A 15997-nucleotide genomic window follows, 5' to 3' on the forward strand; every position below is an offset into this window, starting at 1 on the left:
TATGAAGTCAACATAATATGTAAAATAGAGCTGATGAAGGTTATAGAGGTGAGTAATTCAAGAAAGGAGATTAAGTATATGCTAGATAAGTTTAATAGGTTAGAAAACCCAGAATCACAGTAGGAAATAGCAAACCTGAAATACATAGAAAAATAGGAAGAAAAATACAGGTAACAAAATAAGAGACTGATGGACTAGACATTTACACACACACACACATATATATGTGTATATATATTTTATGATATCCCATAATAAAAAGGGAAGGATGAAAGGAAATAGTGATGATGTAATAGTCACAAAATTTTCCAAAAATCACATTAAAAAGACAGAGATTAAAGTTAAACACAGATTAAACCACAGATTAAAGTTAAACTCTATCAACCTATATAAATACAGAGCAATATAAATACAAAGATAAGCATACAGAATGCATATTATAGCAAAACCTCGGATAGCCAAAGAAAAAGAAAAATCTTGAAACAGCTAGACAGACACTTAAGCTTAAAAATCATAACAAAATCACTGGGACCTGGTGTCTCAAGAAACAACTGGAGCCAAAAGAAAGTGGCATCGTATCTTTAGTATGGTGACAAAAATGAAATGGCGATATAGCACGCCATGTCCAATGCATGTACTCTTGGAATACAAATGAAATAAATGCACTTTCAAAAACAACAACAACAACAACAACAAAATTTGAGAGAATTAATTTGCAGTAAAACTTGCCATAAAATAAAGAAAATCTATCAGAAGAATAATGTTCCCAAATAGGAAATTGATAATGGAAGATGTACTAAATCACCAGAAAGTGTAAATACGTGAGAAATCTAAATTACTATTGAAATTTTAGAACAATGCTAAGAAATACACTGTGGGATTTAAACTATATGTGGCATTAAAATGTTGTGCATGCCAATGATACTACAAAAATATGCAAGGGGTAAATGGAATATAATCTTTTAAGGTTCTTGAATTATTCAAAAAATGGCAAAAGTACTTGGGGTGTGTGGGTGGCTATTAAGCATCCAACTCTTGATTTGGCTCAGGTGGTGATCCCAAGGTTGTGAGATCCAGCCTTGCATCGGGGCCTGTGCTCAGCACAGCGCCTGCTTGAGATTCTCTCTTCCTCTCTCTCTCTCTCTCTCTCTCTCTGTCCTCCCCCCCACTCAAATAAATAAATGATAAATACATAAGTAAATAAATACATAAATAAAATCTTTTTAAAAAGGCAAAACTACCAATGCAAGGGAGACTGTAATAGGAAAAGGCTATTTTTATTGTCATTTCAGAACCAATGAATGAATAGCAAATACAAAGGTGGAAAGATGGAATTGATTAATCAAAAAGAAAACAAGAAATGCGAGAAGGGAAACAGAAACATGAGTGAGATAGAAAATGAATAATGATATGGCAGATTTAACCCAAATATATAAGCACTTACACAAAGATTGTAGGAATGGATTGCAAACTAAATATAAGCTGCTTAAAGGATTAATCTCTTAAATATAGTGTGCTGGGAAGTTTGCATATAAATTAAAAGAGAAAAAAGATATTCCACATAAATCTAAAATCAGTGATTCTAAGACATTTATCCTCCTCAGAGAGGCCGTGTTATTTTACTTATTCCTCTCATCCACCCCCAGCCAATCTACCTCCACACAGAAAAATATAATCTACCTGAGGAGATATGTATGTTTATTCCCTACACCATCCAAAGGAACTGCAAAAGTACATGGAACATAGGACATGCTCAAAAAATATTTGGAAAATTTCCTTATTTTTTTTTAAAGATTTTACTTATTTTTTCATGAGACAGAGGAGAGAGAGAGAGACAGAGAGACAGAGAGGCAGAGGGAGAAGCAGGCTCTACGCAGGGAGCCCGACATGGGACTCAATCCTGGGTCTCCAGTATCAGACCCTGGGCTGAAGGCAGTGCTAACCCGCTTGGGCCCCCTGGGCCGCCCTCCTTATTTTTTTTATCTGCACATGAGTCTAATCCCCATTTTTACCTCAAAATGCTATGTCACTATACTAATCACCTTGAAACATTTCTTTTATTATCAACTAGCCTGATCTCACCTATACTTTCATGTGATTTTGTGTTCTTTTATTGCACCTTTATGTCTGGACTCTTAGCCTAGATAAAATCGATCTTGCTTTTCCCTTCCACCTGGGTGAATCAGTAAGCATGCCTGATGATTCTACCAACCAACTCAATATGATGTTTTATGACTTTAAAACTCCACTTTTCAGAAGATTAACATTGATTTCCTGTAACTGGCAAAATAATAAGGAAAATAAAATCACAAAACTATTATCTAAATATGGCCATAGACATTCCATGCAAGATATGTATGTATGTGAATAGAATTTAAAACATGGAAAATTTCATATAGTCTCTAGCCATAACAACTTGAAAATGTTTAGAAAATATACACTTCAAATTGATTAAGGGAAAAATGGAAGTAGATTCTCCTTCACAATAAAGATTAAAAGCAAGTTTCAACAAAGTGCTTCACCTTGTCTCCCACAGCACGGGTACATGAGAGAATGACATGAACCAGGCCTAGGATTTGTCAGTTAAAATGTTGAAGTTTGGGATTCCTGGGTGGCTCAGTGGTTGAGCATCTGCTTTGGGTTCAGGGCATGATCCCGGGATCCTGGGATCAAGTCCCTCATCGGGCTCCCCACAGGGAGCCTGCTTCTCCTTCTGCCTCTATCTCTGTGTCTCTCATGAATAAAGAAATTTTTTAAAAATCTACAAAATAACAATAAATAAAATTTTCAAGCTCTAGATATGGTTAATGCCCAGCCAAGGAAGGTCTGTTATGCTAGTGTCAAAAGCAAACTTAGAAAACGATAGAACCCTGATAATTGAGATGAGTACACTTAGGTGGATGCTTGTACCAAGAGTTGGCACTTTATACTAACTTAAAGGTGTGAAGAGGCACATTTCCCCTTAGGATCAGCCTCATCCTTCCCTGCTACACACAAGTCATATACTAATATTAAGTTGTGGTATAACCCAGCTGGGAATTTGCTTAGCCTCATAAGAAAGGAAGGGGATGATGTCTCAAAGGACCTAATCAGGATGTACCAGCAGTAGCTGGGGGAGTACAGATAGAATTTAATTCTGAGAATTCTTCATCTGGGGGCCAAAATATAAGATTGAATACGGTGGAATTTATTTAGAAGAAATTTTTAAAAATATACATTTTAATATCCTGTCAAGGACCCCAGAGGCTGGTATGAAATATGAAATGGCTACAAGGATAGCTCCTGGAATCTGGAAAAAGCAATGAGCATGCTAAGTGAAGGCAAAATGCCCAATTCCCATTGCAGACACTAAAAGAAAAAATTCAAAGGCTTGAGGAAGTGAGACTGCTTGAGTGGTTACAATATGTAAGGCAGTAAATCTCGCCAGATGATTATATTGCACAGGAAAGCCTGAAGGATTTACCATTTGCCAAGGCCATAGTAAACATGCTTGTGAGAGTGTCACCAACATCATTAGAATGTTCCTTAGTTACTCTCCCCGGTAGACCAGGGATGACCATAGGAGAGACAGTTGTAGAAGCAGAAACAGTAATGGAAATAAAGGGGATAGAACTCCCAAACTGAAGAGGTCTAGGAAGCGTGCCTAACCACCTGAAGCTGGGTGGATGCAATGATCATAAATAGCAAAGGTTTGGATGAAGAAGGAACCTGTAATACCACTATTATATCACACGCTAATGGTTCTGGAAGACCGCCCCTAAAAGACACTTGGATAGATAACTGCACTGGGCAAAGTCGAATACTTTAGAGAATTGTTTTGCAGAGGGTCTGAGTTGACATGAATACCTGGAGATCTGAAGAATCACCACGACACCCTATTTGACTGGAGATACCAGGTAATAAATGTATCCCTTCACGCAGTTCAGCAAACAGTGGGGTTTGACACACCTAGTATGGAGTTGTTGAAATTCCCACATCAGTCTCGTGGCCTACAGGATAAAGACTCTCAGAAAAAGTGATACTAAATGGAGGCTTCTGTAACAGACCCTCAAGATAATAAATCAAAAGCAGTATCATATCATGGGGGTAAAATGGCAGATGTCAGTGCATTCTCTGGATTCTGAAGGATACAGAAATGGTGGCCCTCAACATTTTTCTATTACATTTAGCATCTGGGCCTTGCAGAAACCAGATTGATCCTGAAGACTGACAATAGGCTATCCCAAATTAAATCAAGATGTAGTCTCAATTGCAGCTGCTATGTCATATGTTATATTCTTTCCAGATTTGGGAAAGAAATTACTTTCCATTCTGATAAGAAAAGAGATAAAAATACATTTAAAGGAAATGGACAACTGTATATATTTACAGTTTTTTGGTTCTCTCCCTCTTAACCCCTCAGGGCTATGGTAACTCTCAGTCATGATATAGTTAGAGAAAACTGCATCTTCTGGATATCACTGAACATCCCATTGGTTCACATCACATTACCATACCAAGAAGAAAGGGAATAGGAAATGTGAATATTTGAACTTTTTCTTCTAGTGATATTGTGTCATGTAAAGATTTTAAATAAAAGAATAATGATCCAGTCAGGGTTGCAATTTAAATAAATTACCCTAGTGATTTCATGGAGGGTAGAATTTTTACTTGGACACCATTTGAGGTAAGACCATTGACAATAACAAAAAAAGACACTGAAAAAGCCCCAGTGAGATGTGCTGGATGTTTGTCAGAGTCCTAGCAAGTCAGAGGACCCGACACACTAACTGGAGGTGAGAATATGGAGACACACTCAATCTGGATGAGAACTTAATGAAGAGACACTTTGAAAAGGTGTAGGTAAGGTCACGGAAAACCCACAGAGTTGCTGAGGCACTTAGAGAATTCTGGATATAAGAAGCATCACCATATTTGGCCAGGGGTAGGTGAGAGGAAGGAACAGTATTAGTGAGGCTTGGTTGAGACTCAGAACTGTGGAAGAAAAGTCACTAGAAAGAGGCTGTAGTGGTAGAGAGCCAAAATCTCTTCAGAATGAGAATGCATACATATATTCTTACTCCCGTATTTCTAATAGCGATGGGCTCTGTAGGGATGCTGTGGAGAAACAGAAGAGTTTTCTCTCCTCCATGTTACCTTCTCCTGTTAGAGATGATATATATACAGCATTCTTGTGGGTGTTTGCAAGCTAGAAATACTGAAATGTACCTTACAATGCACTTGAATAATTGTTGAATAATGTCTTGAACTAAGTTTCCTTGTTATCCTCCACAGAATAATAGCTATTTTTAATTGAGTTGCCTACTGCATTCAAGACACTCTAATGGGTGCTTTACATTCTTTAACTCATCAATCTTCATCGTAGTTAGTGGTATATAATATTAACTGTAGTGGTTTCATCTGAGAAGACTAAAGTCACGAAAGGATAAATAAATATCACATAGAGAGTAAGTATATGGGCCAGGGTTGAAACCCATTATTATCTGTCAACATATTTAAGTTTAAGCATAAACAACCATGCTCTTATAACCAGAGGATGCAATGTGATTAGAAAAATAAATTTCCATTTAAGAAAAGAACTATACAGGTAAGTATGTAAGTAAAACCAGTTTTGCATAGAAATCAAATAACTATGGGGGTAACATTGACAATAATTAGAAGCAAAAGTTGATAATAACTAACTTTCCTAGGAATAAAGTGTTAAAGAGCAAAGATATATCTACCTGGAACTTTAATAATGCATAATTTGTATTAAAATCTTCAAAGATGCAATAGACAGTATTATTTATCAATTGTCTTTGACATCCTCCTTAAAACTGATCTCAAATGGGGCAAATTTCATCTCTGTGATTCCGTGTTTTATTGTAATTATGTATCTTCTTATTTTCCTTACCAAAATTATTCATTTGTACTTGACAAACAAGATACGATTAATAGTTTTGCAAAATTGAAACTTTTAAAATCGACATAAAAAGAATATTCTCTCCATTTATAGCTGTGCCTTATTTTGTGGAGCTCAGTGAAATTTAGCAAATCATAAGAAATACGTTGGGTCAAAATAATCAGAATTTTTTTATCAATAGAGGATTGCAATAAGCATAATATATAAATATATGTATATATATGTGTGTAAAAGGTTTGATTCTGGTATTTTTATAAATAAGAGTGTTTTCAAAGTTGAGATTACTTTCCTCTGCCTTTGTCTTCACAACTATCTGACAGCTGATTTGTGAGTTTGTGTCACAGTTGGATGGTGTGCACCCATCTAAGAAATAACAAACATAGGGACCTGTTGGAACAGATGGAAGGCACTCATGGATGGTTTCACCTACTTAGGGGATTGGCAAATTAACTGAGGAGTTTGGGTTCTGATATTGAAATAGTTGCTTGCTAGCATCACTGCAGAAGTCATCAATGACAGCTGCTATCTCTAAGTATTTTAAACTCTTAGTGATGCCTGAGTTATCAAAACTCTTCCTTTTACATTTGAAAAATAAATCCCTGTAATAATTATCAGGGTTTTCTTGCATTTTTTTTTAATTTTCTTAATTAAATGTTCTTATACTGAAGACAAAAAATGTTGAGTTATGGGTGGGAGTAGAGGAACTCTATTATAGATAAGGAAAATAAGGCGTTATTTATAAAATAAATACTCATTTTTAAGTGTTACAATTTCACACATTTTCCATGAAAAATTATCATCATATACAATTCCCTTTCATTTACAAAAAAGTCAAATTTTACTGAAAATATGAACACCTACCTGACCTATATTTCTAGTTTTAAGAAGTCCACAATATATGATTTGGTTTCTTTCTGCCTCCCACTACGCCCTTCCACTTTTCACAAGAACATCAGGATTTTTTTTTTCTAGAATATGACAAATTATGTTACGAGACATTATCTTTGTGATTTTAAAAAATTTCCTGACCCTAAAAAAAAAAAAAGAAAAGAAAAAAAAATTCCTGACCCTATGATGACATTCTGATTTTCCTTCTTGATTATTTTTTCCTAAATTAAGAAGAATCCTTTGAAAGTTGAATATATATTTCTAGGAGTATTATTTCTGCTTTCTTGAATTACTTTTCTTATGAGCCACATTTATACTTCATGTGCACTTAGACAACACATAAAAACCAGTATAGGATATTTTCATATTTTATCATGCTCATTTCCTTTTTAAAGTTATTAATGAATTAGGGTGTTGATGAGTTTAAGCATTTTTAAAATAGTTGCTCTGCCACAGCTGCTTCCTTTTTTTACCTCCCAATTAATAATCTGTAAAGCTATATTGCATGCTAATTAAATTCATGAATAATTCTAAATTGGGAGGAGCTGTTAACTGAAGAAGGAGCAGTAACACCAAAGTGTTATTATGATATGGAAATGGGAGAAGGAAAAAAGGTTTACAGAATATTCAACTTGAGGAAATGTATTTTTTTAGGTACAGAAAGTTACTAAACTTTTACCTGTCTTTGCCTCTATTAAACATATTTTTGGTCATAGAAATCCTGATTAGAAACCTATGAAGAAATGAACAGGCAGTAACTGTTTACTTGAAGCTTGGAAAATAGAAACTTTTGGTTGTCAGTATATAATACTTTATAGAATAAGACCATGTGCAGTAATTACAGCTAAATTACAGCTATCCTTCACTCTGCTGATTGTTTTCTTTAGGTTTTATTTAAGGTAAAATTTCTTTCTAAGCACAACTCTTTCTATTTGGGAAAATGTGTAAGATCTTTAAGACAGGATATGGAGCTCACACTTTTTAAATTAACTTGATTTGTCTTAATAGTAATAACATCTATTTTTGCCTAAACGTCCCTGTGAAAGTTGATTTAAGGAAATAGTGGGAGAGATTGTGTTTTGTTTACTAATTTTCCCATCATAGTTATTTCAATCAAAAGTATTAATAGACATCTAGATGAATAGCATAATTTTCTGAGATAATAAAATAAGTAATAATACCAGAGCATAATAAGTACATAATAAGCAATTATGAGAAAGAAAATGAATATGTACAGCACACATATAACAAATATATATATGTATATATATATAAGTTGAGATGATTATGAGTCAGTTTGCACTTAAATATGAATAAAAGAATGAGTTCATGTAATGAAAGATGAGAAAGTCATGGCATTTTACATATGAGATAGGTGGTTTTTTAAAAGACTTATTTATTTGTGTGAGAGAGACAGTGAGCAGGGGAGGGGTAGGAGGAGAGGGAGAGAATTTCAAGCATACTCCCAGTTGAGTGTGAAGCCCAATGCAGGGCTCAATCCCACGACCCCGCGATCGTGACCTGAGCCAAAATCAAGAGTCTGACACTTAATGGACTGAGCCACTAAGGTGCCCCTCAAAATAGGTAATTTTTAAAACAAAGAAACTTGAGAGCTGAAAGAGCTGTAGGGAGAATCTATTCATAGAATAATAAAATCTTATATCAGTAAATAACCTTTGAGGTTTTGACTAAAGTTGTTGGTGGCAAAGAAAGAGGTAAATCATAGTTTATGGGCAGATCTGAAGCTAGAACTTAAGTATCTTGATGCTATTGTCACGGTACCCTGTGGCCATTAGGCTGCATTTCTCAGGGTCAGTATTTTCCTTATACCTAGATATTAGTGATCGTTCAGTGAAACACGCATCATTTTTTAAAACACTGGAAGAGGGCTCAATCTATTAACCATAAAAATATCAACTATTGTTCAGCAACTCCCTACAGACTATAAGGAACATTATCCAAGGAATGGAGACATGTAGGAGGGTATTTCTGTTTTGAGAAACTTAAAACTGCGCTTTATAGATTAAAGGAACACACTCAATAGAGGACAATAATAATAAACACTATTTTAATGTTTAAATATTAAAGATAAAATATTTTATTGCATTTCAAAGATGAAGAATTCACTGAAATAGGCCCATTGGTTAAGATTTCATTAGATGAATGGGCTCCAAAGCAGAAATTCTATGAATCAATAGAAAACGATAATAAAACATTATTTGTGGAGGGATTCTTAATTAGAAAATGTTTAGGTATTGGAAGAATAATTGTTTCACTGAGGATAATTTTATTGAAATAGACATTGTTTTAGATATAACACAAGAACCGTTCATAAGACACTTAGAATTACAGAAGCATTTATTACTTTAAATATTCATATTACTCTAAGTAAAATTTGGAAATGTATAATGCAATGCCCTAAGTATTGAAAGGAACTTGAAAATTTCCTTGTAGGAAAAAAATTTGTGAGTAAATTTTATAACTTGGTCAAACATACTAGGTGGACCTTTAACATTACAAATGATTTCAATAGCTATGGCTTTGAAACTTGACCCACAAAAGAAAATGAGTTCTTTTTTTTTTTTTTTATGATATATATATAGAGAGGCAGAGATACAGGCAGAGGGATAAGCAAGCTCCATGCCAGGAGCCCTATGCAGGACTCGATCCCGCAACTCCAGGATCGCGCCCTGGGCCAAAGGCAAGCGCTAAACCGCTGAGCCACCCAGGGATCCCCAATGAGTTCTTAATTAGGTAGTGACATTGCCAAAGAAAAATCATTCCTGCAGAGCATGAGTTAAGCAGATTTACAATCTGAACCTTTGGTATTTGATCTGATGAATTGCTATATCTTAAGACCAAACCGAGCTCTTTCAGATGAGAGTTGCAAAGGAATTCCATGTTGCTTCACTAAACTGTGGCATTTAAAAGAAAAGCTTTATCAGTAGAACATACTTTTGCAGCACATATGAACTACTGCTTCTTGTTGTAATGTAATTAATTCTTCATTTTCTATTTTTCTAGTATCAATCTTGACTTGATTACCATGATCCACTTATCTGGCTCTTTTTTTCTGGCTTTTTTGGCACTCACCATCCTGAATTAAATTTCTGGTACAAGGGCTTTATGTACAACTATTAAATTTCAAAGCCTGTTCCCATAGGCCAAGACTAAAAGTTGCATTTGACATATTTATTACTTGCTTTCTTCACCTGCCTCATGTTCAAATGCAGCTAAATCTGCAACCATTATTTATTATTCAGCCACTAAGCCTGATTTAATAATGTGGAGTCCTTTCTTATTTACAACCAACCAACTTCCAACTTCTATTAGTAAATTGTCCTAGTTTGAACCTTGACATTTAATACAGGCATTAAACTTATAGGCATGAGTATGGAACAAAGAAAGCGATATTTTATAACATTAATGTATCTAAACATGGAGAATGGATTGGAGAAGAGTGGAAAAGGCAGAAAGGAAACTATTACAATTGAGGTAACATTGCCCTGAGCGAGAGTAAGTGACTACACTAGGGAAGGGACAGATGTAGGCACATAATAATTTAGAGAGAAAAGTCAACAGGGCCTAGTGACTAACTAAAAGGAGAACAAAAAGAAAAAGAAAAAGAAAGAAAGAGAAAAATGTCTCATCATTTTAGAACCCAGTAATTAAGAGACAAGAGTATCATGAGAAAAAAATTAGAAAACCCAGAGAAGAATGTGATTATGGTAAAACATGGAGGTAATGTTTTGCTTGCTTAATTTGAAGCTAAAACATCCAGATGGAGACATGCTGCATAAAAAATCAAAGTCAGAATTCAGAATAAAAGTTCAAGACTATATATTTATATTTGGACATTATGAATGCAAGACTGATAGATTAATCCATTACAGTAGATGAGGCCTAAAAACAAAAGAGAGAATAATGAAAAGGGCTAAAATCTAAGATTTCATTGACATTAGGAGTGAGACTGGAACCAGTAAAATATTAAGAGGCCAAAAGCACAAGAAGAAAACAAAAACAGTATGATTTCCAGAAGAGAAAGAAAGACACAAAGACAGAAGAGGAGAGGGAACATGAGCCAAAGAAAACCCATGTCTATCTAGACACCAAAAATAACACTGTAACTTTGTGTAGAATAGTTACAGTTGACCCTTTAACACACAGGGGTTAGGGATGCTGACACTCTGTGCAGCTGAAAATCTGGATACAACTTTTGACTCCCCCCAAACTTAACTACTAATAGCCCACTGTTGACCGGAAAAGGTCTTATCAATAATGTTGTCAATTCACACATATTTTATGTTTTATGTATTTTACACTGTATTCCTACAAAAAAAGGTAAGCTAAAGAAAAGAAAATGTCATTAAGAAAACCATAAGGAGAAGAAAATACATTTACTGTCCTGCATTTATTAAAAACAATCAATGTATTAGTGGGCCCATGCAGTTCCAACCCATGTTGTTCAAGGATCAACTGTATATTTATAATTAAAAACAAAAACTGAAAAAAACAAACAAATAAAAACAAAACAAAACAAAACAAAAACACAGACCGAAAAAAAAGACTTTACTGTGAGACATAAAAGCAACCTTCAGTAGTTACTTTGGTTGGTTTTCCTCTTAACACCTCTAGCTTTGTTTTTTTAAACTCAAGGATATCCAGTCTTTACAGTCCAAACAACATTGGATTTATGTTAAGAATTTTTTTAGTGCTTTCATTTTCTTTTTAAAAAGTGTTTCTTAACAAGATTGTTAACTTAGAAATTTTGAAATTAAATGTAGTAAATTGTGGTTTTAAAACAAGTGCATGGAAATATAAATACATTAAATAATAAAAGATATTTTCACATGGAAAGTAGCTAACCAGTTTGATATTAGGTTAAAATGAGACAGTCTCTGAAATATTTTGAGACAGAGAAGCCACTAAGTCTTTAATATTTAAATAAAATATATGTCGTCCTTAGCTTGAGAAAATGTGTATTACATTTTTAAAATTATATCAGACACTGAAAAATACTTCTCGGTTGAACAAAATGAGCACATAATAAGGACAAGGTTTTATGTATTCTAGTGAAGGTAGCTTACAAGTGGTGATTTTATATTTTGAAAAGATCCACCCCCTGAATCACTCTCAAATGTACTTTGGATGCCAAGCACACTCACAAAAACATAGATAAGATTTTTAAAAAGCAGGATGATGGAAAAGGCTAACGTATATGGAATTTGCAAGTTTGATTGCATCTTAAGAAATGATCATATAATTTTTTGATGATAAAAGAAGAATCAAATTTCTTCTACAGGCCACAGCATGTATTAATCTTGAAAACATTATGGTAGGTGAAAGAAGCTGTACCCAAAAGGCTGCATGCTAAGTAATTGCATTTCAATGACATTCTAGAGAAGAAAAATCTTTGGATATAATACACAAAATGGTCATTGTGAAATGAACAGGTTTGAGGGAGAGGGGGTAGATGCAAAGGAGCACAGGGAGGTTTCTGAGGCAAGAGGCTTATTCTATACTTAGATTTTGGAAGTGTCCACATGACTTTATAGACATTTATCAGAACCTAGTGAAATCTCCCTCTAAAAAGCAGTGAAGTTTATTGAATGTAAAATGTAGTTCCATAAAGTTTATTTTAGATTTTTTTAAGGTTTTATTTTAATTCCAGTTAGTTAACATACAGAGTTATATTAGTTTCCAATGTATAATATAGTTATTCAACAACATAAAGCTGATTTTAAATAAGAACTTATGATCACATGCTATCAAGCATGAATAAGAATGGCTTATCTGAGTGTCAATTGTGGGTGATATTTATTAGTGGTTTTCCTAATCAGTTCTCTTGTACTCATTAAATTTTTGATCATTATATAAGAAGATAGAGATGAGATAAATATATACTGTTTTGTGTGTAAATTTTAAATGTCCCTTTTAAGATTAGAAGCTAGACTGCATTTTTAATCATTTTTAATGGTTTATACAGTAAAAGGAATTAATCTCTAAATTGGATCTATATTCTAACCTATTAGCTGTATTTCCTGGGTTAACACAAATGACTAAACCTAAAGCTTAATATAAAATTCTATGTTTCCTTTACAAACTATTTTTTTCTTTTCTGAACACACTAAAGCTTCATTAATTTAATTTTCCTGTAATGTCTTCTAAGTAGAAAATGCTATTAATCTATTTTCTTTTAAAGATGAGTAATTTGGTATTGAAAATAGATTTGCCATTTGTCCAGGGATTGTTACATGGTTAAACATCATTAATATTATTACAATACTTCATAAAGCAGATCAAGACTGAGTTTATTACCATCCACCTAATTATATGAAAGACACTTCATTTAGTGTCTTTTTCCACTGTGGGGGTTATTTTATTATTGAGGCAGTGTGAGAAAGGTTTTCTCCTAATTTATTCCACATTTTATTTTCAACATGAAGTGCTAAACCTATTGAACCATAGACCTTTGGTGAATTGATCTCTTCACTTGCAGTATTTACCGCTCCGGTAAATTAGGTGTACATAATAACCAGCTGTCGACCTCCAGATGCCATAGAGTCAAGCTGCATAAATTCCCATCCTTTCAGACACACAGATTTCGATGACTTTATCTGAGAAGTGGTCTACTGCTGCTGTAAATAATTTCATACTGTGGAAACTAATTTCATGCCATCTTTGTTTTTATTTATTTTAAAATAAGGAATATTTGTGATAAAAGTTCAACCATAGTAGCAATCAAAGTTTTTTGTTGTTGTTGTTTGTTTTAAAGGACGTTTTGTCCAATAGAAGTTCGCATTTAAAACTACTTCCACAGAAATTATATAATATCTAATAAATGAAGAAGACCATCTTTTCTTGATAAAATCATCTTTATCCTGGAGAGAATATTGTCCAGTCATTGTGTAATGGTACTATTTATAAAACTTAGGCAATGAAGACATGACTGGAAGAGTCATTTTTAGAGGCACCTGGGTGGCTCATTTGTTGAGCGTCTGCCTTTGGCTCAGGTCATGATTCTGGGGTTCTGGAATCGAGTTCCACATCAGGCTCCCTATAGGCTTCCCTGGGGAAGAAGCCAGTAGGGAGCCTGCTTCTCTCTCTACCTATGTTTTTGCCTCTCTCTGTGTTTCTCATGAATAAATAAATAAAATATTTTTTTTAAAGAACCTTTTTTTAAAAGTATGAAAAGTCAGTCTCTGAATAGTGTTGATTGGGAAAATGGATTATATAAATGACTCTGGTAAGTAAACTCAATGAGCAAGGAAATAAAATTTTCTAAAATTGAAATTTCTTTAAGTTTGTACATATGCTTAGAAGAAAATGCAATGCGTTGCACACAGGTGCACGTACATACATCCAATAGCTTGGATTGCCACTAAGGTACAAGGAAGAAAATAAGAGAGTAAATGCATAGTTTGATCAAATCAAAAACTGTCAGAGGATATATTCACTTCAACAGAAGAGCACTATCGAATCTGTTGTAGCTCAGTTGAGAAAGAACCTACACAGGCAAAACATTAACAACATGAAAGACAAAGGTCAGCAGAAAGGACTTAAGTAATTATTAAAAAGTCCAAACTTGGCATTTTGGAACTGTATCTTAATTTGAAAAATTGATGATATTACAGTTATAAATAGACTAATCAATAAATAGCAAAAGCTGATGGAGACAGGCAAGGGCCAGTTAGTCTTTTCTCAGTAAGAATGATAAATGCAACACAAAACCTTATTGACAGTCGCTCCAGGAGGTTTTATGATTGACAATGAAGACATGATGTGAAATGCAATATTATGCACATATTCTTGATTCTAGAAAGATTTTTTAAAGTTATTATTGTGCTAATCATTTAGTAAATTTGACTTCTAACACAGAAGTGGTTAGCTATATCATTTAAAAAAGGATTTCCAAAATGAGGGAATTTTACAAAATTCCTAATATCAATTCTAAAATAGTAAAGCTGAATCTAAAAAAAAAAAACAATGAGAAAATAATATCTTTATCTATTTCAGACTGTAATAGAAGAGTACAACCAGGCCCTCGAAACATGAGAGCAGGAGATAAACCTTTTCCACCATGACATGATGCTCCTCCACGTGTGGCAAAGCATCACGGCTTCTGTCTTGGGGCACAAAGAGTAACCAGACTTTATGCAGGGAATGGACATTAGGCTGGGGAGGAGGGGGCTTATTCCAGTTCCAAAAGAAAGGTTTACAAATACAGAACAAACAAAAACCTAAAAAAATAATCATTTCTTGAATGTGTAGAGCTAATTTTTCTAATTAAGCCAGAATTTTCTCTCCAAGGAACTGATAATTGGAAACTTACAGTGACAGATATAGACTGATTGTGGCAATAATAAACTCTGATTAACTATGTGTGCAGGTTTAACCAGGGAGAGGCTAGTTGCCAATGACTAAGTTTTATGCAAATCAAATCAGATGTTTGATTATCACTGTGGCCATGTCACAAATGTCAAACTAATCTTGCAAGGGTGGTGACCCCAAAATAACCAGTATGGATAGAGAATAATTTAGCACCTCTTTTCTCATTTATACAACACATAATTTAAAAAAAAATACACTAACAACATTCAGGATTGTATAAAGGACATTTCTTTCAGTCCACATTTCTCAATAGATAGGCTATTGAAAGTTCCATACTTAAATGCATTGGATAAAAAAAATTAAAGAACTATCACATTTTTATATGCTCAGATTCTAATTAGGTACTAGTGAGGTCTTGGTGAAATCCTGTAAAGACAGAAAGTGTTTACTATCACCAAAAAAAAAAAAAACTTCCCCCTAGCTAAAAATATAATTTGTAAAATAGTTTCAATTTTTAAAATTATAGCAATTCATGTTTTCTCACTCTGATGGTGTGTAAGCATGCATACATTTTACAAATCAAAGTAACACTTTTCCTATTCTCTTAATAACCTTTGGGGTTCTGAGATATCAGGTAAATACTGAAACTGAGATATTTTCAGCATATCTAAAATAAAGTGACTCTGATGACAGTTACAGAAGTTAGATGAATCCTTATTTATTTATTTATTTATTTATTTATTTATTTATTTATTTATTAGATGGATCCTTTAATCATTATACCACTTATCTGAAAAACAGCATCCCTTGTTTAAAAGGCAACAAACCCTTTGGATGAATAGTATCAGAAAGTATGGTATGAAAGAGGTCAAACTC

General features: G+C 33.8%; 1 long non-coding RNA gene across 1 annotated transcript in view; it reads left to right on the plus strand.

Moving 5' to 3' along the window:
* LOC140626826 (uncharacterized) overlaps positions 1-15527 on the plus strand; it is a 79437-nt gene extending 63910 nt beyond the window's left edge. Inside the window, exon 4 of the long non-coding RNA XR_012025826.1 lies at positions 14807-15527. This is a non-coding gene — a long non-coding RNA (uncharacterized lncRNA). The remainder of the gene's footprint in view (positions 1-14806) is intronic.
* The last annotated feature ends 470 nt before the right edge of the window (positions 15528-15997 follow it).

The sequence above is a fragment of the Canis lupus genome, chromosome 38 (genome assembly GCF_048164855.1).
Source record: "Canis lupus baileyi chromosome 38, mCanLup2.hap1, whole genome shotgun sequence".
NCBI classification, from domain to species: Eukaryota; Metazoa; Chordata; class Mammalia; order Carnivora; family Canidae; genus Canis; species Canis lupus.